A 25,753-nucleotide genomic window follows, 5' to 3' on the forward strand; every position below is an offset into this window, starting at 1 on the left:
GCCTTTCAAAAATGGTGACCTGACACCCACTCACCTACCTATGAAAATAGGTGCATAACTCAGTAATATAATCACATACACTTTCATCTGCCTTGCGTCTATACTCACAAAACTTTTTTCTGTACTCTTCAAGTGTTAACTAAAAACATTCCAATAAACATTGTTTAACTTTATCATAGTTTAAACAACCAGTCTCAATTTAAAAACAATAAAAAGACAGGTAGGAGTGAAGCAGATATATCACAAAGTGAATACGAAGTGAATACGAAGTAAATATATATAAAAACAGGGCAAAACTTTATGCCCTGTTTTTACATATTTACTTCGTATTCACTTTGTGATTTTTTGAGAACATTAACTGGATATCCCTGGATCATTTATTGCAGTTTTGGCAAGTTCATTGATATATCTGCTTCGCTCCTACCTGTCTTTTTATTGATTATTTTTATTTATGCAACTTGGCAAGGAGCGTTTACCTGTTTGGTAGTGTTTCATTCATAGTGTCAATTTGGAAACAGCAATTACAGCTTTACCATGAAGTAACAGGGTCAGAAACCATACCCATAGCCCTTGGTCAATATTATACTGTTTACCCAACTGTGGAAATAATGTATCAACCTTTATTGCTTCTGGAGTTCAGTTATTTTGTTCCCCATTACTTCCATGATCCTGATGAAGAGTTAGCATCTCTGTCTCACACTGATGCTGCTTCCCATTTTCTTCAGCCTCCAAATGCCACATTCTCTCATTTTGTTCAGCCTTCAAATTATGCAATCGCTGTGCAAATTCTAATTCCATCTGTTTTGCCTGCCACCGTCTGTCTGCTGATTCTAATTCCAAATGTTTGCCCTCTAGTTCAAGTCTTTTTAACTCCAGATGGATGTTTAAGTTTTCTGAGGAAAAGGTGAACTGTTCTGTTTCTGAGGGCTACAAATCCCTATCACAAGACTGGCTTTCTTCCTGGTTGCTGGTATGGACTGCACCTGTGACTAAGGCTGAAATAATTTCCTCTTTAGTTAGACTGGCAAGCGTTTCACACATCTTGGCCAATGGGTTCTTTGTCACCTTGCCATGACCCTCTGCTGACATCTTTGCCTGCTTTCCCTGACTAAGCTAACAAAAAATAAATAAAACTGTTGTGAAAATGAAACTCTGTATGTTTACATTGTGGCTGTTGAGAGTACACACACCTTTAGTGACAATTTGATTTTCACACGCACACATGCACGCACACACACACACACGCACACACACACACACACACACACACACACACACACACACACACACACACACACACACACACACACACACCTGGGAAAGGATGGCACAGATTCTCCAGCTATGCCCCCTCTGCCCAGATTATAAGGTAGATACTGCCACCAGAACACTCCAAACCCAGCTACTTTAAGGTTCTTACAAGGGTACCCAATTATGCTGACTAAAATTAATATTATAAAATAGTGTTTGAACAATGCAACAAGACTTTCAGGAGTGGCCACAGTGTCACCACATAAATATAAGTACTCTCAAGGGTTAAATATTTCTTAAAATGACCAGCCACAGTGAAACATTTAAATATATTTAATAATAAATAATAAAAGAACATGAAAACATTAAATATCTGTTTACAATAAATACTAGAGTTTCAATGACAGGAAATATTAAAAATAACACAGATGGATAGATTCACCCAGATACAGAAAAACAACACTTAACTAATCTCACTATATTTTCCTGACTGATCTAAACAAGTAATGTTCCCTAATTCACAAATTAAGCAAGGCAAAATGAAGTGGGCATGTGGTCCTTCTTTGTCAGATTTCACAAAAAGACTGCCCTGAGACTTCTGTATCATCTATATTAAAACATCAGTTCATTGCTGGATTACAGAATGGCATCACATACATCTGCTCACGTGACTTCTGTTTCACACGCTACCCCCTTTATTAGAAACTGAACCAGAATCTAGCACATATTTGTCATAATACACACACATAGAACTTTGCTAAAATGTGTTATAGCATCTGGAAGCTATACAACCATTTCAAAAACTTCTACCCTTCCAAGGTACAATTAGTTCACCTCTAAGGACAATACAGTCATATTCGTAATCCTGGTTTTTACAGACATTCTGTATCTGGCTGCAATCAGAACTGTAAGATACACTCTTTATAGCCTAAGCCAGGTAATTTAATTTCGGAATATTTTTCAAAGTTAGCTGAACTGAGATTAACCTCTTCTCTTCCAGTATCCTCTGTTACAATATATTCACTTCAACAGTTACAATACAGTCTGACATACAGGTATGCTTCCTTTCTGTCCAGCAGGACCCACTGTTGGTACATTTTTAACACAAGCATTTTTACAAATACATTTTCAACACAAGCACCTGTACAAATCAGTTTAATATACAAATGGCATATAATTTTTTACAAAACTTTAGCTAGCTATGCTGGCATATGTTACAGATCCTCTGCCGTACTTCTCCCAGCATAGCAGGTAATACCTCACATAATCATACACAGTATTAACATAACATATGATAGTTGTACATTTCTGAGTTGTTTGTACATGTATTAATTTCAGATGTAGTGCACTGAGTAGCCACACAACCATTTATGACTATTGCTTGCAGAAATGCAGCTCTGTCTTATCTCTCTGTTTGTTGCTCATTCTTCTCTTTTGTGACCATTAATCTGAGACATTTTGTATCATTGTGCTTAAAATGTGTGAGGATATTAAATTGCAATAATATACAGCTGTCAACAAATGCAAGGGAGGTTGGATATTACTGAACAGAAGAGAGTCTGAATTGTTGTTGATGTATTTTAAGGGTTGGATTTATTTTAATGATGTATTTAATTGATTAAGTGATAGTGCTTTTTAATATAAAATATGTAGGGGTGAAGACTTGAGAAAGCTTAGCTTGTTCTACGTGAAAGCACTTTTCTAAATAAACCTGTTTTAAGCCGTGGTCGTCATCTGGATTTTTTCACTTCATTAAGTTTTTGTTTTGGATGATCTTTGGACTATTGCTGGTAATTTGTGTTTGTGCTTTTTGGCTGATTGTGTACCAGCAGAGCCACATGGCTGATAATCCATCCATTGAGCTAGACTATGTTCCAAAGGTAAATGAAATGCAGTCTAAATGGGAGACTATTTTAACCAGAGGAGATAATCCTCTTTTAACTATGAGTTTTGAAGGGAATCCTGGCACTCATGAGCACAGCAGACCAGATGGATATCAGTTGTTCATGCAGAAGGTAAAAGATTTAGAGAATGACATTTTTAAGTATAAGTGCCTTACTTGGCAGAGACAACATTTGGAAACTTGCCTTCACTTTAATGTGGTTCCAAGATGTATGAGGGTTTTATGTATGCCTACTTATGGTGAAATCCACCCTGAATTATTGAAGCAGTGGCAGCAATTGAACTTGGAACTTAGTAGAAAATACACGCAGTTGCTTATAGATTATTTTGATCCATTTGAACTGAGCCTAAGTACTAGTATACAAGAAAAACACTGTGATATTGTAGAACAGTTTGAAGGGGAGACCTATACTAGTGCTTTGAATAATATGTATGTTAATGTTGCACTGTATGAGAATAGACTAAGGCAAACTAAACAAAGCAAGCTACAAAGAGAATTTATGAACTTTAGCCTTGGTCATGTGTTTACATGGCCACGAAATATTTCTACCTTTGCAAGCCCTAATAATAATGATGTTAGAGTGGAGGATGTAGGAGCACCTACATCAAGTCCAACAGACATGCCTTCATCAGTTTTGCCTACTAGAATGCAGGAGGAGTGTCACAATGTTACTTCTCAATGAATTAATGTATCCCAAACCCCTTCTGAGATCAGTACAACTCCCTTGCCTAACCAGCAAGCTAGACCTAAACAGCTTATTCCACTAACTCTTGATCATTTTTTACCATTACCAACAAAGCAGAATGTGCAGAGACAACAGCAGCATTCAATGACATGAGGAAGAAGAAAAAGGAAGTTCTCAGGAGAGAGAACACCTTCGAACAGGAGACAAAGGCAGTAAATGAACTCGTAATTAATTTATAGGACTATAGTCTAATTGAAGCTGAAAAGGCTGTGATGAACAGGGGCCTGACTTTCATACCCTCTGCATGTACTGAAGTAAGTGAATTGTTGACTAATTTAAGAGTATTTGCTAGAAATATGGCACTTAAATTGTGTTTTTAAAAATGATGATAGACAGAGTAGTACTAGATTTTGTAAAAAAAAAAAAGTTCTTTTACACCTGCCGTGCCTAACCATGTAGAATATTTTATTAGCGCTTGTAAAAATGAGATTTATAATAGTTTCTATACTAGTAATAGAGGCTCTTTTTATAACCTTGCACAAAATGAGAGACATGCCCTGCGCTCCCTGCAGAACAATCAAGCTTTGAGCATAAGACCTGCAGACAGAGGAGACAAAGGAGGGGCTGTTGTTGTTTTGAATAGGGGTGATTATGTTCATTCTATGAAGGAAATGTTGAGTGTTACAGATACATATGTCCCAATAACACATGTTCAGCATCTGAAAATTGTTAAAAATATCAATAAATGTTTATATGATTTGTTAATGTGCAGGCAAATAGATGAGCAGCTATATAGTTTTTTACAGTTGATTACCCTAGGATACCTTACATCAAAGAGTTGTCCAAAATACATAAATGTTTGGACAAACCACCATTAAGATGAAATATAGATGAAGGGGGCTGGGCTACAGAGCCCCTTTCAATGTATGTAGAGATTAAATCAGGACTTATAGTAACACAGATTCTCACCATTTTGAAAGACACTTCCTATTTTTTGAGAGATCTAAGGGGATTAAATGAAACATCAGGGCTAAGTAGTTGTTATATGGTTACCCTTGATGTACAAAATCTGTTTACTTGCATACCCAATGAGAATGGAGTTGAGGCAATAAGAAGTGAACTGAAAGAAATGGGGATTAGTGATACAAATGAAATCATGTTGATTTGCACAGTATTAGATTTAATATTATCTAATAATATATTTGCATATGATAGCAATACATATTTACAGAAATGGGGGGTTGCTATGGGCACCCCCTGTTCAAATTCATATGCAAACATGGTAGTATATTATTGGGAGAAATTGTCTGTAATAGCAGCCTACCTGCCCCAGCACCTCCCAAATCCTCTCAACCTCTGCTGAGGGCAGACACAGGACCCCCTGGGAAAGATCCCTCTCCTTCTCCCCTGGGAACCACATTCGTGGTTGGAAAAGCCTCTGGTCTGGGTGGAAACCACACTTTCCAAAGTGTTACCCAGAGTCTCTTCCTCCTTTCCCCACCCCACATCACCCGGTGGGGCACCTTTAAATGGGGAGAAAAAAAGAGGGGTGTTTCCAAATAGGAAAGAAGACTACAGAGCTTTTGAATCGAACATGCAAATCCAGGATGAAGACTTTAAGAGCAATCTGCGAAGTTGCCGCAATATGGCCATGCTAGAAAGATGATCATAAGAGCGCATAGGATGAGTTCTTGATGTGCAGGATTGTTGATGGATGTGCTGTAACTTTCAGAGTAGCAGTACCTAGAAAAGGTATCTCTTTCTCATGAAACCACACCCCTGATCCCCCCTGGAGGTATGGCCCAAATCCAAGCAGGAGTAAAAGAAAAACGCTGAACTAAAAATGTGCTTCCTGACTCTGTCATAGCATATCTAATCTTTGTGTAAAAAAAAATGTTGAAGATTTGTTGATTACTCTCTACCGGTCCATAAAACTACCACCATACACCCAAACACTCCAACTCCCTTTGTAATTTCAGAGCCACTTTTTGGGGCACCCCACTCTCCCTCCTTGAGGAGTGGCTTTTGGTTGGACTTGTACTTTATTGTCCACGCCTTTCCGGGGTGTCCGTACTGGTTAGGTGTCACTGAAGGCTGGATTAGGAGGACAGGAGGTAGAACCAGGGCGCGGAGTGACCTAATTTGGAGGAAACTCAGCACCGAATGACTGCAGCAAGACTCTGTCATACCCAATTTCCAAGATGTCAAAGAAAGAGAGACAATCAATTTCCTGACTTTGAGACATCCTTCACTCATCACTTTCCAAAGTGAATCCCCTGTAATCCAACTCAGTGAGAAATCAATGTGTCAATCACAATGTCTCCTTACAACTCTTTTCATCTCATCCGGGGGAGGTCCCGAGGGAAGCCTCCGCCTCCAGGGGTCCCTCACCTGTGGGCATGACGACGTAAAGTGGCAACTGGTGCAGGGATGTAACGGTCCAGGCGAGGAGAGAGAGCTTTAGAGGATGAGAGTTTTCTGGGTTGACAAGGTTGTCTGGGTAGATCGAACCTTCTGGGTCCCGAAGTCCGAGGTATCTCCCGGTTCAAGAAATGGGAAGAATCCCGGAAACAGGCAAACAGGCACCACCCGGTGGACCCCGCCGAGGCGAGCCCCCGAGGAGAGGCAAGCATCGACTCCGAAGAACCGATCCGGCGGCCTCGAATTTCGGTCAAAAGGAGTCCCGACCAAAAGGAAGGATGAGAATCGGTACTTGACCCACGGGAGAGTCAGTGAAACCGTGCGAAAACGTTCTGGCACCGGTTCTGACAATCAGTCAACAATCAGTAGATCGGCTACTTCAGGGCAGCTACCGGCCCCAGGGAGAAACAGGGAACAAGGAGGAAAGATGGAAGTCCTTCCCCAGTCCGACAAACAAACATAACGACAGACGAAGAGCCAAATTCTCCAGTAATTTCTGCACCACATTTCACACCACAACGGTGGCATCGTGTCGGGGGAAGAAGAACTGGTCAAGGTGATCAAGATGGCGCCGACTCACAATGTCGGGGGGGGAGCCACCAACGGTTCCAAGACTTCCGAGGCTCGACACCGACAACAGACAAACACTTGGCCCGGTCTGTGTGGAACCGGTGATCGAACCTTAACTGAAAGAGCTCGAGCCGATGACTTGGGCTCAGCGTCTTTGATTCCTTTTCGAGGACTTGATGCCTGGTCTGAAGCATCCAGAGCCTCCTGAAAGGAAGGTTTCAATAAACCCTATCCATGAGATGAACACTCTCACATCAGTATTTATTCAACAGTGTGTAGAGCAAACACATTAAGATGTATAGACGTTTTGTCGATGATATCTTTATGTTGTGGGAAGGGGAGCCATCATTATTGTTTGATTTCATTAAGTATTTGAAGTCTACAATGGACTTCTTGAGATTTACTATATCTTTCTCGCTTATAGAAATAGACTTCTTAGATGTCTCTGTGTATAGAGACAGTTTGGGTAAAATCAATACCAGGCTCGAAAAGACTTGGAAAAAGTATCTTTTAGTTCGTAATAGTATGCATCCTAAACACATTTTCCCAAATATTATCAAAGGCCAATTGATTACAGCCAGCAATATATGCAATGTGCAAACTGATAAAGAGAAAGAAGTTAATTATTTGGAGCAACTATTTTTGGAGAGCAGGTATGACAAAACTGTGCTTCAAACTGTAAAGAATGAAACTACTGCTAACAGCAAAGGAATTCATTCTATCAGTGTAAAGCCAGTAATGAATGTAACTGTGAAAAGGAATTTCAAGCATAATGAAAATGTACATTTTGTTACTAAGTATGCTAGTGATACTAGCAACGTTTGCGATATAATTAAGAATAACTGGCATTTCCTGACAACTGATAAGGAAACAGAAAAAGTTATAGGTAGAGTGCCCAGCTTTGCATATTAGAATGAGCAGTTTAAAACAGTTACTTTGTAATGATTGGCTAAAGAACACTGTGTCCCCACTGAAGCTTGGAACATATCCTTGTAATAAGTGTAAAATGTGTCAATATGTTTCTTCGTACAAGAATTTAAACATCCTATTTTGTCCTTCATATTTCAGCTTAAATTCTATGCTACTTGTAGAACAACTAGCTTAATATATATGGCAGAGTGCACTGCATGTGCATGTTTCTATATAGGGAACACACAGAAAAGGCTCAGAGACAGACTTTATCAGCATATGCATGATGTAAAAAATAAGAACAAATTAAATGCTTTAGCTAAGCATGCAATGGAATTCCCTTCACATAACTTTAAGTTTAGAGTCCTACAGAATGTTTGTAATGACAAGAGAGGGGATAATTTAAACTTAATTGAAAGAATTTAATTAAAGTGGATATTAAAGCTGCAAGCTCATGTATACCCTGGGCTGAACAACTATGTCTGCATTAAACCTGAGCTAGACGCTCACTGACTTAAATAGGATGTAATACTAGCTGTAAGACTTAATTGATGTATTTTAAGGGTTGGATTTATTTTAATGATGTATTTAATTGATTCATTAATTTTTGATATAAAATGTGTCGGGATTTTTACTGTTTTATTAAAGACTTGAGAAAGCATAGGTTGTTCTACGTGAAAGCGCTTGTCTAAATAAACCTGTTTTAAGCCGTGGTGGTCATCTGGATTTTTTTTTGCTACATGTATTAATGAGGAGGGATGCTGGGTATATTGGGAAAAGGATGCTAAGGATGAAACTGCCAGGTAAGAGGAAAAGAGGAAGGCCTAAGATAAGGTTTATGGATGTGGTTAGAGAGGACATGCAGGTGGTTGGTTTGACAGAGCAAGATGCAGAGCACAGAAAGAAATAGAAACAGGTGATCTGCTGTGGCGACGCCTATCTGGGAAAAGCCGAAAGAAGAAGAAGATTAATTTCAGATGTAGTGCACTGAGTGGTTACACAACCATTTATGACTATTGCTTGCAGAAATGCAGCTCTGTCTTATCTCTCTGTGTTTGTTGCTCATTCTTCTCTTATGTGACCATTAATATGAGACATTTTGTATCATTGTGCTTAAAATGTGTGAGGATATTAAATGGCAATAATATACAGCTGTCAACAAATGTAGGGGAGGTTGGATATTACTGAAGAGAAACTGTGAAATGTGTGCTGCTTACTTACATTTCAAACCTTGATATAATTACTTCCTACACTTTGTAAGTTTAACCTGGCTGGCACACCCACTGGAGGTAATGGTGTCTTGTGTTTTCCTTCTCCCTGCCAGTAATCATTCACAGATGTAATCCGTTAGCAACAAACACTGAGGGAGTGCCTGTACTATGTTTACATCTACCACACAGAGCCAAGAATTTGGGATTCAGCAATTCTAATGAGTTCTCATCTCATTTGCATCTTTACTGTGCTCACAGCCCTGAATCTACACTATAAAAAGGGAACCATGTAGCTAGGGAACCTGAAGGGTAGGAGACTTGTTTCTTTGGACAGCAGAGAAGAAAACTGCTATTACTTTGGATTTATCTGCACAGAGTACTACTGATCTTAATATGGAATTATTGCATTTTCAGTTCTATACTGGATATCCTCATATGTCACTAAGAAATATATATATACATATATATATATATATATATATATATATATATATATATATATATATACATTTATATATATAGAGAGAGAGAGAGAGAAACAAAGAGAGAAATATTAGCAAATGCTACTTTTATCTGTATGCATTTCTTAGAAATTTACTGATGGCATAGGCATTTTTGTCAGGGCATTTTACTTTCTCAGATGCAGAGCCTTATTAACTGTCATCATAAGTGCTAATGTTACAACTGTTTTCTCTTTATACTCTTCTACTGTTATTTCAGTAAAATGTAAATGCCTATATTGCCAATGATACATGGGTGTTAGCCTTCTAGGATGACCCACAGACACCTCTAGGGAAGTGTTGGCTACAGGTAGAGGTGACTGGCAATTGCATAAAATTGAATGTTCTCTGGTAAATATGTACACATGTTTTAGGACAGTTTATCTGATAGCACTTTTAGCAGTTCACTGGGTATTTTATTCATTTTTGTTTGTTAGCAAAATGTGTCATTTGCCTGTTGTTTTGGGGGTGGAGGAACCAAGTTCCATTTATGTGTTGGCACAAACAAAACTGTTTGCGAAGAGGTTTCCTTTGCTATTACTACTCTCCTTGCTTGTGATCCAACCTAGCTTTGTGTGTGACTGTAATATGTTGCAACCACATAAATCTTTTTTTACATTTGAATTTCTTGAATGTTCTTGTTTCTCCAGTTGGTAATATTGAAAAAAACTACTTTATGTGTTATATCTCAGCAGGTATTTTATTTATGTGATACTTACGTGCATTGTACTTCTTTTGTGTTTTACATCACCTACAACTGTGGCGCCCAGGCATCCCAATCCCTGCAAACCCCCCTTCAGTAACCCTGAGAATGAAATAAAACCCCCCTTCAGTGACCCTGAGAATTAAGTAGTTGTCCAAGCATTTACACAACATGGTGCCTTTCTGCTTGAGAGGGGATGTGGGGATATGTCGGGCAGAATGGAAATTTGGCAGCAGATAGTGGCTGATGTAAACATCATTGGTGACCAGAACATGACATATAATCAGGTGCATCACAGGGCCACTAACATGATTTCATCAGTCCAGAGGACAACAGCTGCAGTGGTCAATAGACAGATAGCTACTGGGGGGCTGCTCCACAGCCACCAGTGACACTAAATGAAGAGTTTCAGTCCACTGTGAGGGATCCAGAGAGCTCATTGGAAAGTGCACAATAACATGGGATTATGGTTGCTGCTGCTGTTTCAGGGGGGACAAGAATATCCCAGCAGGAGCTTCCAGGTAGGCTTGCCTATCTCTATTGTTAAGTATTTCTTGTATAGTAAAATACTGACAGCAATACTTAAGTTTTGCTTAACATAATTTTTTTTTGGGGGGGTGCAGGGTGACTAGTTGTAGACTGATACAGTTAACAACACATTTTGGCTGATTACACATCAGCTTGGGGTGTTCATGTCATCCAAGTTTTTGTTAATGGACATATAAAGCGCCAAAAAATTTAATCTCCTGTGTTACTGTTAATTGTGATGATTGTGTCCTTACCTTTTGCTTAACTTCTTCCAGGACCATCCTCCTAAGGAACTCTGGAGTCATCTGTACATGGTAAGCCAAAGATTTTTATGCTAGTACTAATGAACAGTTCACAGAAATATCTATTTTATCCATATGTGTGATGTGGGTGCCAGAACTGTTGCGTGCATTGCTGTACTGTCTGTAATAGTGGCCTCACTGTTTGTTTGCATATAATGGACTATAGTAGAGTAGGTATTGACTTCCTTCCTGTGTTTGTGGCTTATTATCACAGGTAATCCTAACAGTGGAAGTGTAGGGCTACCACCTGATATCAGAGTATTGACAGACTCTGACGATAATGGTGGGCAAACAGAGGCACAGTTGGGGGGTGCAGAGGTTTAATCTGACACTGTGGTTGCCATTCAGCCATCCTCTGTAATTCCATTGGACACATCCAGTAGGCCAATGCCAACCCATTTCAGTGAGCCCTAAGATATTGGACAGGTGGAGGGTGAGACATTCGATCAGGGTAGTGCGGTTACTGCGGCTTCACTGCCTGTTGACTGTGACAGTAGCCAATGTGTGGGTGAGGTGCCATGCAGAAGGGTTGTTAGGGGTACTCGGAGGAGGCCTGCTGTCCATCCTCCATCTGATCCAGATGTGTCTTTCCATGCCTCGACATATGTTTAGGGCTGTCATGGAAGTGCAGGCAGATTGCAATAGGTCCTCCAAAAAATGCTTATGATTATAGATGTTGCAGAGGCTGACATGCATGACTGCCTCACTGTGTTGCCGATTCAATGGATGGGATGAATGACACATTGGAATAGGCAGTTTCTGTGATGGAATGTCTTCCTGGAGGGGGATGGAATCCATGAGGGTGTAGCACAGCTACTTCATCTAATGTTAGCTGATGTGGCCATGCCCAATCACAGTCCTGCAGTGCCACTACTTCCACTGCTCTGTTAGTGGTTCAGGTGTCCACACCCAGACGTGGCAGGTAATGGGGTCATGGTCCTGGGCATCTTCGTGCGGACAGGTCATCCAGCAGACATCAGTCACATTTAGGTAGCAGCAGTGCATCTGACTCTGGGCATGGATGTGCCAGTGCAACTCCTGGCACAGCCAATTCTTTGGGTCGGGTATGACGACAAAGAACTGCCATCTCTACCAGGCATGGTTCACCACATCTGACATACCAAGATGTAGAGCTAGCACAGAGCTTGTATGTGTTCTTGCAGACACTCACACACCAATTTCACCTGAAGGACCTACACACACACACACACACACACACACACACACACACACACACACACACACACACACACACACACACACACACACACACACACTAGTTACATGGTTCAGCCGTGAGGCTTAAAGATCATTTTGTCTCCTTGACCATATGTTATTTTATCCAAATGTCTGCCTCTTTCTTACTCACATGCACTCAGTTACCTTCTATGTCAACCTAGACTTCATCCCACCACACACAACACCCTGTGCAAGTGATGATAACTGTGCCATATCCCTGTTTTCTAACTTTTGGATTCAGGGATAAATAAGCTTTGTGTTTGATGCTCAGGGTTCACAGCTGACAGTGCTTAGAATATCTTTGTTTGTGATTCTGTTTTGATATTTATGCTGCTTTCTTACGGGTTTTTGTAATATGAACATGCTTGCCACACTCTTAAAAAGGTGGACCGAGCCATAAACAAAAGTGGGACAAAGACTGAACAATAGGGAGACTTTTTAAATATTTTGGTCTTACAAAGTAAGAGACAGCTGATAGAATCAAACAGTTTTTGCATCATTTTTTAGAATTTTTCTGAGCGATATGAATTATGAGAATGAAATGTGTGTCATTAATTTCTAACTTCTCTCCTTAATGATTTGCTAGTACAAAAGTATCAGGCCAAACTGAGGATATTTGGTGACCATCACTACTTTTGAGAAGTATGAATGCGTGAATCTTTGATGCCTGAGGCCTGTTACTTGATAGAGTACACAGGTATTCACATGTCACTGCTGTCATATCTTGAAGTCGCTGCTGTAAATATCAACCACCTTTTACTTACTTATATTACCAAGTAACAATATTTCAGGCTATGCCATTCATTTGTATTATTACACATTATTTGTTCTATTCCAGGTTCATCACCTACTTTGTAAATCAGACAGTTGCTACAGTTTTAGTTCAGGGCTGACTCTGTCTGATGCTAGGAGTACACAGTGATTACATGGGTAGGTAATGGTTGTGAACATTGCCTGGCATCAATGTTACTATATGTATGTGTGTAGGATGAAAGTTTTAGCCCCTTAAGTGGTGACTAACTGTGCTATGCATTGGTTCTTAGCCAATGCAAGGGCATATTGAGCATGCCTACATCTGCCTACCCCAACAGCAGCTGCTGGTTCCCCCTCTGACTCCTCACCTGCATGTGGCTGTGATGACCTTGCCAGTGGTGATGGGATGTGTTCCCCTTCTCCTTGTTGACCCTGCTGAAGCTGTTTTCTCAGGATGATGTTGTGAAGCAGGGCACAGATGGTGAAGATTTCAGTACATGTATGAAGATTGTACTGCGGGGCTCCCCCAGATGTATCTAGGCACTGGAACCATGACTTCAGCAGCCCAAACACATGCTATATGATATTTCTGGTTTGAGTGTATGCCTCATTATGGCATTCATCAGTTTGTGTGTGTATTTCTGATGGGCATCATCAGCCACAGTTCCAGTATATAACCTGCATCCCCCAGTAAATGACCCTGTGGGATATCACCTCTAGTGAACATCTGATTCAGTTGGGAGTTGTGCCAGATATGCAAGTCATTTTAACTGGCTGGGGTGCCAGCACACACATTCAAGATGTTTCCCTTAGTGTTACACACAACTTGGCAGTTAATGGAGTGGAAGGCCTTTCTATTTATGTCGACCCTTCCCTCTTCCCCAGGTGATTCATTGATTTCTATATGTGTGCAATCTATGGCACCCAGTACTTCAGGGTAGTGTGCTACAGGGTAGAACTCCTGCATATTTGTGGCTCTGTCTTGAGGTGTACAAGGAAAATATATGTGGTCACTGGTATGTTGTAGCATAGCATTCAGGAACTGATAGAGGATCCTGGATGCTGAGGCCTGTAACACCTCCAGCATGTCCCCTGACTCTGGAAGGCTCCTGTAGCTAAAATTGTAAGTGCTACACATAACTGCAGCTCCACCGGTATTGGTTCCCTTCTGTTTGCCTTGGTCTGAGTTGAGGATGACAGAGGTTGCAGAGTTCCTGCAGTGTGTCTCTATCCACTCTGTAGCACTCTATAATTTCCACTTCATGTAGATTGTGATAAGTTAAATGAGGTCTGAAAACTCTTCTCCTTCTTGGCCATGGTCTATTAGCAGCAGCAGCAGCAGTATTATAGACTTTACCTGCTACACATACACATGAATTAAAGCAACAGCAGTCTCTAACATTCTTTCTGTGTAGACTCTTTTCCGTGGCTGCAGCCCTATAAGTTTTGGAATTCACAGGGAAAACCAGCTCTTAATCTACATATGGGACAGAGTTCCTAGCACCATTTTCTTGAGTGGCTCACAGGAATATACTCCTAAGAACCGTGGAACCAAAGGAGGCACTACCCCTGGAGGCCAAGTCCAATTTGTAATGAGTAATAAAGGTATGAGGGGTAGTCCAAGTTGCTGCTGCACATATACTGTCCATTGGAATCCTGGCTTGAAAAGCGGCAGATGTGGATATAGATCTGGTGGAATGTGCTTTAATTTTAAATAGACTTTCTTTGCCATTAGAAGAGTAAACAAAAGATATGCAATTTGAAATCCAGTTTGATAACGTTATCTTGGAGACTGGCATTCCTTTCCTCATTTCCTTAAAGGATACAAATAATTGGTCTGATCTCCTAAACTCTTTGGTTCTATGTAGATAGAACCTTAACTATCTGTGTACATCAAATTGATGAAACTTATATTCCGCTTTGTTTGAATGATTAGGAAAAAAGACTGGCAGTTCAATAGTTTGATTCATATTAGATTGAGAACAAACCTTGGGGACGAAGGACGGATTAATGCAGAGGGAAACTCTGTCTCTATGAAATATCAAGTAAGGAGGTTTGACTGAGAGTGCTTGCAGTTCTGACACTCTTCTGGCGGAGGTAATGGCTACCAGAAAAATGGTCTTCCATGAAAGGAACTTTAAATCACAAGTATATGAAGGTTCAAAAGGTGATGAGATAAGTTTTGAAAGAACAAAATTTAGACCCCCAGGGAGATATAGGTTCTTGAAAGGGAGGCCTTAGTAAGGTAATGCCTTTCAAAAATGATCTACACAATCTGTGAGCCATCAGATTAGGTTCATGTTGTCCCAAATGAAAATTGGAAATAGCTGCTAATTGAACTTTGATTGTAGCAGCAGCTGATCCCTGATGAAAAAGTTTGGTTAGAAACTCTAACACTACAGAAATAGAGGCTGTGTATGGATCTATGTTTCTAGCTTGTGCCCAGAGAGAGAATCTTTGCCATTTGCTAGTGTACAATTTTCTCATAGAAGGCTTATAAGAAGACGTGAGGATATGTGTAACTGCAGGGGGGGAGATCATGAAGCCTGACTAAGGATGGAAGTGGATCAGCCACGCTGTCAAGTTGAGGGTGTGGAGGCAGGGATGAGACGTGCCTGACATGTGTATCAGAAGGTCTGGTACTGGGTCCAGAGTCCATGGATCATCCAGAAGGTGAAGCCCAAGAAAAGGGGAACCAGACCTGACAAGGCCAATAAGGAGTGATGAGAATCATTCTGATTCCCAAGGTCTTTGCTTTCTGAATCACTTTCGATATTAGCAGAATGGGAAGAAAAGCATAAAGAAGTCCCAAGGGTCAACCGTGGACAAGTGCATCTCTGGGCGTCTCTCGGGGAGGGGGGATAAGGGTGAAGTAGCTGCTGCACTTGGTGTTCATTGGGGTGGCAAACAGATCGCAGCAAGGCTGTCCCCATTTGTGGAAAATCTGTTCCGCAACTTTCTGATTCAGAGACCAATCGTCAGGCATGAAGAATGCCCTGCTGAGCTTGTTAGCTATCACATTGGTTCTCCCCGGGATATGCATTGCAACTAGAAAGATATTGCCCACTTCCAAACACAAAGAGCCTCTCAACATAGGGGGTAAGATCTGGTTCCCCCTTGTTTGTTTATATACCATACCATTGACATGTTGTCTGATTGGATTGCTATTGCCCCTAGAGGAAGAAAGTCGTGAAGTGCTTGACCGCTCTCATCTCTAGAACATTGATATACAAGTGAGCTTCGTGTTCTTGCCATGTGCCTTGGACTGTCCCTCCTAAATAAAGCCCACCCACCCTATCTGGGAGGCATCCGTGGTCACAGCAGCAACGGGTTGGTGAGGAATGAAGGCATTCTATAACTATGTCAAGAATCGAAATGGCAATGCTCAGATCTGCTCTGAGCTACAACAGAATGGCATTAAATATACTGATCCCAAGGATATTGCCAATATCCTAGCAGATCAATTCAGTGCTAACTTCACCCCCTAAATGGCCCATCTCAATACCAGAAGATTGCCAAATTCTGGTAATAACGGCCACACAGGTAAAAAATGCACTCTCCAAAGCTAAGAATACAGCATCCATGGGACCAGATGACATCCCGGGCTGTGTACTACATGAACTACAAAATGAACTGGCCTCACCTAAGTGTCATGTTTAATCATACCCTCACCTCAGGCTTCATGCCCACTGAGTGGCACACAGCTACAGTTATCCCACTCCACAAGGGGGGATCCACCTTGAATCCTGGGAACTACCGCCCCATCAGTCTGATGAGCCTGATCTGCAAGGCCATGGAACGTATTATCATGGAACTTATAAACAAAGACATTGGCAACCTTAAAACACTGGACCCCACACAGTTTGGGTTCATGAAGGGCCGATCTTGTCTCCTGAACCTGACTGACTTCTTCGAATCAGTCTCCAGAGCCATGGACCAGGGTAAGGCAGTCCACACAGCCTATCTGGACCTTGTCAAGGCCTTTGACACCATCCCCCACTCTGGAATCATAGATAAACTTACTAAGCTGGGCATTAATCCCTACGTCACTCAATGGGTTGCCAGCTCGCTTACTGACAGAACCCACACTGTAAAAGTAGCTGACTTAATCCAGCTCCAGACAAGTGCAGTACCTCAGGGTTCAGTTCTGGGACCTCTCTTGTTTGGCATCTACTTCTCTGAAGTACAGACCAACACTAAGGGACTCTGGCTAACAAAGTTCACAGATGACTGCAAACTGGGAGCCATTATTGAATCCCCAAATGATGTGGATACTCTACAAAAGGGCCTTACAGAAACAGATGCTTGGTGCCCGAGCCATGGGCTCAAGCTCAATGCCAAGAAATGTACAGTTATTCCCTTTGGGAAAAAACATGTACCCATGAATTACCACATAGGTGGCAGTACACTAAACACCAAAAGTGTGATAAGAGTCTTAGGGACACAGGTGGACAATGGTCTCACCTTCAATAACCACATTGTCACAACAGTCAGGACATCCTTCTATATGGCACACCTCATCACTAAGGCCTTTTCATCCAGAAAAAAGGAGGTCATTGTCCCACTGTACTCATCCCTCATTAGACCCATTATAGAATACAATGCCCCATTTGGTATGTACCTCTCAAGACATCTGCAACAACTGGAAAGGCTGCAGAAACACCTCACTAAAAGAATCACAGGCCTAAAGAAGATGCCCTATGCTGACCACCTTAAAAAACTCCAGCTATACTCTGTCACATATCATCTACTCCGAGGCAATTTCTGCTTAACATACAAGGCCATGTCAAACCCAAAGCTGTTGGACATGCTACACTTAATGAAATTCCAATCCCTCAGAGCCACACGCTCCAGGGATCTAAACCTTATCATCACAATAAACAAAACATGCTGGGGGGATAGGTTCCTGACCTAGAGACTCCCCAGACTCTGGAATAGACTGCGCATACATGTCAAGCAGAGCACCTCTTTGGCCCTCTTCAAAAGGAACCTTGATGATTGGATGGGAGATAGGAAATTCATCCCAGGGATCACGTCAGTTGCCCTGCTAGACAGGGGTTGAGGGAAGTAAATAATGTAGGAAGAAATAGCCAGGGAATTGTTATGGCTAGGCTTGTATAGGCCCTAAGGCCGATAGCCTAGTACCAACCTATGAACCTATGAACCTATGAATGGTGTCCCTATCGTTAGTTGATTGGACTGGATCCACCAGCAAAGGTCCTTTTTGCAAGATTCTGTTATTAAAATGGGATGAGACAGAGTCAGTTACTAAAGAGTCCACTGGGAAAAAAGTAGCCTTTGTAGAATTCTCATATGTAGTCTGGCTAGCGGAACTAGAGTTATAGTAGAAGCAATGGTTCCTAGAAGTTTGAGCACTGTCCTCACTTTGACCTTGTGTTGGGGAAGCAGACTGTATATTTGTTGTCTTAGATTTTGTAGTCTGTCTGAAGGAAGGTGAACTATCATTGCGACTGTGTCTATTTCTGTGTCTATAAAAGTCACATACTGAGAGGGCGACAAGGCAGACTTTTCCCAGTTTATAGTAATCCCTAGCTGAGTGCAGACTCAGATGGTTGAATCCCTGGCTTGTAGAAGTAGGTACCTGGTGGTGGCAGTCAGGAGCCAGTCGTCCAGGTACGGAAACACTTGGAATCCAAGATGTCTCAAGTGAGCCGTTACTAACGCCATGCATTTGGTACACCCAGGGAGATGTGGTGTGACTAAAGGGTAGAGCACGAAATTGATAATGACTGGCTCCCAGCTGGACGCATAAATGACTCCTTGATGCTCTGTCCATTTTTATGTGGTAGTACGCATCTTGGAGGTCTATGGAGTACATCCAATTGTCTTTCCCTAACAGAAGAAGTATGGACTGCAGTGTTACCATTCAGAACTTGGGACTTCTTCACTGATTCGTTTAACTTGCTGAGATTCAAGATGGGCCTCCAGTCCCCTGTTCGTTTTCGCACTAAAAAGAATCTGAAGTAACTTCCGAATCCTATATGGTCTGTGGGGACGGTTTGGATTACTCTCTTTTGAAGCAACTTTTGGACTTCTACAGTTGCTTGATCCCTGTGATTGGGTAGAGCATCTGGGATTTTCTTGGGTAGATGAGGTGGAATAGAGAAGGGTATGGAGTATCCTCTGGAAATTATTCTTTGTACCCACTTGTCTTTTGTGATGTGCCAGGCATCTGGGTACAAAGATAAGTGACCCACAACTGGCTCCAGAGAAGTGCAGTCGGGCCCCACCAGGAGCGCTAATAGGGATGTCCACGAAAGGAATTGCGGCCACCCTGGTAATGCGGACCCCCCCCACCTCTAGGGCGAAGTCTACCATTATTTCCTCCTCCTCCTCTGCCTCTGGAGAAGGAATCACCTTGTGTGTCTGGGAAAAATCTCTGAGATTTCTTGAACCACATTTTTCCGCCTCTCTGATCTTTAGGGTATGGTCTAGAAGGGACAGAAAACATACTCCCATGGCAGAGAGAGTATTTCCTTCCTGCTCACATCTGGTGAGTGTGTCTTTTACCTTTGGTCCAAACAGAGAGGAACCGTCAAAGGGGGCATTGGTAAATGTAGATTTGAAGGGCTCCGCAAAGTTGAATAAGCACATCCTGGAGTGTCTCCTAAGGGAAACTCCTGAACCCACTGCCCTGCTCACTCTATCTGCTGCGTAAGATATCAGCCTCATGGAGGAGATAACAATAGAGTTTAAGGTAGACAAATGAGCAGTGATCTTCTCAGGGACTCCTTCAGTTAAAGTACCTTGGAGAGTGTCTTCTAGCTCTTTTAGGAGATCTCTTTGAAGCCTAGTAAAATGGGTGAGGTAATTCAGTGATCTGAGTGTAAAAGCCATTGAAGAAAAATACGCTTCACGTATCTGTCCATCGTTCGAGACTCTTTGTTCGGTGGATGAACAGATGAGGAAGTTTCTGCTAGTTCCTCATTTGTGGCTGCTGCCACCACCATGGCATCTACAGGCACACCTTTGGTCAGAAACTATTTTTCTCTAGGAGCTGAAAGAAATTTGTTTGGCCTTCTGGGGACTGGTTCCATGACATCAGGAGTTTCCTACTCCTTCCGACTCACCAAACTTAACAGCTTATCGAAAGGTGGAGACACCCAAGAGGCTGAAGGTTGAGACCTGAAAGCCTTTAGGAACACTGACTTCTCATCAGAAGGGGTGATGGTGGGCCAGCTGCCTCTCTGTTTCAGGATCTCTAGGATATCTACGAAGGAGATATCATCAGAGGACGACCTATGGGACCATTCTGACTCCTCGAGGTCAGTGTCAGTGGTGATGGTCTCATCAGGGGAGTGTATGTGCTTCATCTTGCAAGTTCTCTTCCAAGGAGGCTCCTCAGAAGGGTATTCTGGGGAGGTCTCGGAAGACTGGGGGCCACCCAAGGGGGGCTCCTGAGGCTGTGGGTCTTTGCTGTCAAGAGAGAGATGGTGCTGAGACAGAGGTCGGAGCTTGAGGGGGAAGAGCATCAGTACCCTTGTGTGAAGGTGAAGACCTAGACAGCATGCTCCTCATCATCTTGAAGGCAGATCTCTCTGGCTCCAAGGAAACCACCGGTTCCGAGGAAGTGGAAGTAGCCCTCGGTGCCAGAGCAATCAGCTCCGAGACAGATGTAGGATCTGAGCTCAGCCGTGCAGATGCACCGAGAGGTAGCCTCGGAACTGAAGAAGTTCTGGTCTGAGCGTCTCCGTCGGGGCCGACTGGTGAGCTTCAGTTCCTAGACACCAGGGGTGGCACCTAAGGTGTCGGAGTGGAACTCGGCCCGAGACAGACAGTTGGGGTGCTGGAACCGATGGTTCCACAACAAATGGCACCAAAAGTCCTGGCTCTGAAAGACCGACATGGCTCAGAGGAGGAACAGAAGCAGGTAATATGGTAGCTCCGGAACCGATTGGGTCGGAGCCGGCAATAAATTTGCTAGTGTCGATGACTTCAAAATTCTAAGCACAACTCTCTCGACATCCTCTTCAGAAAGACTCCTGGAGGATCTGGAAGACAAGGTAGGAGATCTGAGTGTTGGGGACACCGGTAATAAATCTCTTGACCGGCTCCGAGGTATGGATTTAGTTATTGGCTCCGAAGAACTTGGGGTCGAAACTGGAGTGTCTATGTCAATAACCTCGACTGGCTCAGAAGGCAGAGGAGCCAAAACGGTAGAAGACTTGTCAATTTTGGCAATTTTTTCTGGAAGTCCTGATTTAACAGTCGGTGTAGGAGACTGTCTTTTAACCAACTTGACCTTCTCTTTTTTAGAAAAAGGAGATCTAGAATGAGAAGAGGAAGAACTGGCTAAATCCTCCTCAAAGGAAGGTTTAAGGAGACCTTTCAAGATGAGTTTGTTCTTTTTTTCCTGGAGAACCCTGGAACTAAAAGAGTGGCAAAAGGTACATGTCTCCTGAAGATGTATAGCTCCCTAGCAATAAACACAAATACTATGCCCTTCAGTCAGGGACATTTTTTGTGAGCATTTAAGACATTTCTTGAAACTCGAAGGTTTGTGGTCTTTAGAGTCCTTAGACATACTGTCACAACAACAATCTACAGAAAAACATAAAGATAAATGGAAGAGAGGACAAAGTCCTCTAACTTAAATGGGCCTAGCCCTGCTGAGGAAAGAACACACTAGGGAGAAGGCAATAGAGGACTAGGTCTTCTAACTTAAATGGGCCTAGCCCTGCTGAGGAAAAAACACACTAGGGAGAAGGCAATAGAGGACTAGGTCCTCTAACTTAAACGGGCCTAGCCCTAAACAGAGGAGTAGGTGGGATAGAGAACAGACAATCAACAGACAAAGGCTAGAATAGGTCCTGGCTAAAACGCAACCTATGCCTAAGAAAAATAAAAAGTTTAACAATAACTAGCACACAGAAAAACGAAGGGATACCACTAAGGGAAGGCCTGTGGAAGCGATGGCCAACAATTTGCAACAACAATTACAATAAATTTCAAAAACACGCTAACTAACTACTAGCAGATAACAGCAGTAAGCTATTAATACTACTACTAACTATAATAGTCAAAAACAGTCACTATAAATTCTGAATAAGCAAAAAATTCCAACTAATCTACAGCCAAGAAAGAGAGCACTTCTGAACTTGTAGACATGGCAAATGAAATCTGGGGATTCTTACTAGTGCATTATGGGATACCTACCTTTCCACGAGTCAAGTTAGAGACTTCGAGCTTTGTAATTGGCTGAGTCAGAGCCGAGGATCGGCTCCGAACCCATATGTAAGAATGAAGGCAAGATAGGACTGTACAACATATTATGTTTAATGGTAAATGGATTTTAGCAACAATATTAAGCAAAATCAGATGGTGGTTATGGATAAAGGAGTGGGAGTTTAATAAGGATGAAAATTTAGCATGATTGTATAGGAAGTTGTGAATATGTGTTTGTACATATGTAAATATTTTGTACATAAGAGTTATTGTGTATATAAATAAAGGACTCCTTCTGTTTTTGATAGTTGCCATGGGATCTTTTATAGCCACCTGAGCTACCACCTATTCAGGCAGAGGGGGATTCAATTTAGCATGTCATCCAAAGGATGACACACTCAAGAATGCAACACACACCCATGCTGACATTTGATCGCCACCAAGTCTTCAGTATCAGCCTGTTACCATTAACTAGATTATTTGCTGAAGTACCTTTGACACTGAAATAGCTGCGGGATAAATCTGGAACATAAAAACAAATATTTTTAAGACTGGGCAGCTTTAAAAAATCTATCTCCCTTGTTTTTTAGGGGCTGTATGTTGACTGTCAGATATATAGCAGGCAATATCAAAATATTATCTAAAGCTAATAAAAAATGAGGAATAGCAGCAGGCTGTGGAAACTCAACCTGTAATAAATCATGGTATTTGAAACAAGGTGGAACACTAATCTGTTTCAACTGAAACATCCTCTTCATCATAGAAACAATTTCAGAAAATGAACATTTCTCCTTAGGAGGCTCTGAGGAAACACTTTCCTCAGAGTCAGAATCAGGTATTTGGGTAGAAAAAACAGAAGATGCTCCTTCCCAATCCCTTTCCTCATTATCAGACATGGAATCCTCAGATACTGAGTGAACTGTCTTATTTTTTTCCACAAAACTTCCAGTCATGCTTCAGAGGTTTAAATGCCTGCAATAAACCTTGAGTCAAGCAAATAAACCCTTCCTTATCTACAGAAAAAACAGTCTGAGGAAAGTTTAGCTTTCTGGTTCTTTTTTCTAGGGTCATCTCTACAAGAGGACTTACTCACTGATGGAACTCTACTCTGGGAACCAGGTCTCTTAGACAATCGACACAGGTCCCCTGCTCTCTCCCCTTAGACTGACAACAGTGGCTCTCGTATGTCTGGCAAGGGCATCTGAACAGTCACAGAGGATTTGGCCAACTGCCTGTCCTTGGAAGCTGAATGGGCTACACCAGGGGGACCAGTAGGAAAAAAGTGAATGATCTGAGGAACCAGTAATGGCCACACCTGAGGCACACAATAGTGGCTGAGGCACAGACTAAGCCCACTGTGACAGCAAGGTCTCCTCGCAATTTTTCTTCTTCTTCAGTCCGGAGTATGGTAAAAATATGGCCAGTATGAAGCTCCATGGTTCTGCTGAAAACAGAGTCTGATTCCCAGTTAGCGCATGCAGAGTGAGCCAGTATTAAATATATTATCAAATTATAAAATTCTCAAAGGTGTGCACATGCAAAGTATACAATTTCACTCTCAAAATGGATTTTTCCATATAAAACATGGTAAGCCCCCCCCCAAATAAGCACATATTTCATTACAAAAAATGCTTAAAATAAACATAAACAGTAAGAGTTAAAAGAAGAAAATAAACAGTCTGTCAAGACCAGCGAGTCTCATGACAGTACCCTAAAACACACTACACACAATAAAATAAATAGTTTCTCACAGAGCACAGCGCATTTTAGTTAAAAAAAATAAGAGAAACTCTGAAAGAGTTTCTCAGTGGAATGTTATCTGTCCATCAATGAAAGAACTTAAGTCAATAGTCAATCCTCTGAAGCTCACAAGAGGAGATCAAACAGCGGCTATAAAGTACTTAAACTTTTGGTGCCCAGGCTGCTGGTTTTCTCCATCTGGAGCTTGTGCAGCCAGCAGCCTGAGTGTGTGTAGAAGAAGCCCAAGGTTTTGGAAAACTAGTCAGCTGTTCTATCCTTTTGGGGGGGAACAGCTATTTTTTTTCTTTAAACACCTTCATTAAATTATCTCTTAAAATATAGGCAAACATACATTAACAGAAAAGAGAACAAACTATTTTAACATTTTCCATTTAAATACAACATACATCACATATATTTTCTTTGCTACCATCATCACCCCAACATTATAAAAAATGCTGAATTTCTGCTTTCCCTTAAACCTCACTCTTCCTTCTCTTCCTGAATATTACCATGCATGTATTGTTTCCACAATTTCCCTTTACTTCTACACAATTTGTTCCTTCCTTTTCCTAAAGATCCCTCTTCCAGTTCTTTTATCTCTTTTATAATATTCACTATATCAAATACAGTTGTGTAAATTTTGATTTCCATTTTCTAGTAACTCCTTTTTTGTCAGCCAACAGAATTAAACTTAAGGCTTTACTATGTCTAGGGAATTCAAATCCTATATTTCAACTCAAAATAATAATTTCCTTACTTATAGCCATTTGCTTACCTAATATTTTCAACAGAGTACTCTGTAGGGAATTTGTAAAATTTTCCAATTCACTGCATTCCAAAAACATATGTTCCCTCTTTCTTCTCCATCAAGCCCCCAACATTGGCTGTCTATCTGAGGAAAATTCCTTGAAGTCTGCTTGGATATAAAAATACCTATGCAAACACTTTTAAGCAAAGATCGTAAACTTTCTGGACTTGGTTGCATACTTGTGAGTGCTACATATGTCTTCCCATTGCTTTCTTGTAAATTGCTTTTCCAGTCTTTTCAAACCTCCTCTGATTAACTCTTATAGTTGTAATGCAATATTTTATAAACCCTACTAATTATGTGTTTTTAACAGAAACATCTGTTCTAGATTCAACTAAAATCTCCACCAGAGCAGGTTTTTCACTTAAAATTTCCATATTCCTTTCTCTTTGCCTATATGTTGAGATTAAGCCCTAGCAGGGAAGGCAGTCTCTAGCCTGCAATCCAAATGTCTTCTTGGCCTTATTCCACACTATTGCCTTTCTTGCTTGAGTTATTTGCTTCCAGTATCTTAGTTTCTTTGCCAGATTTCTCCAATAAATTCTAGACTCTTCTTGCCTATTTTCTGTACCTCTACTTGCAGCCATCCCTAATGGCAAAATCTCCTTTTTCTGTTCTTGTACTGGCTTAGTTCTTAGAATACTTTCTGCTACTCTATGAATATAACATTCTGTATGGGTTTTACTGTTCTCCTTAAGGATCTACATCCACAATCCTACTCTCTCTATTTCTTGAACTTTTCCCTTGCTTCATCATCATCCCATTCCACTTTGAATTATAACCTTCTGCTAGTGTTACTTATATGAGCCTTAAACGTGTAGCTCTAAAATATCCCTTTAAATCAAGTAAACCTATACCACCTTGTTCTACTGAAAGGATCGACTTATCCCTCTTTAACTTCTGACTCTTTCCCTTGCAGAAAAATTCCTTCAGTTCTTTATTAATTATTGTCCACAACTTTTTTAATGTTACTAAAGTATACTTGACCTGTATACAAGCGTAAAGGGAACAAAACATTTTCATTGCTTGTATCTTACTATC

This window comes from Protopterus annectens, chromosome 1.part2 (genome assembly GCF_019279795.1).
Source record: "Protopterus annectens isolate FY-2018-M chromosome 1.part2, PAN1.0, whole genome shotgun sequence".
NCBI lineage: Eukaryota > Metazoa > Chordata > Ceratodontiformes > Protopteridae > Protopterus > Protopterus annectens.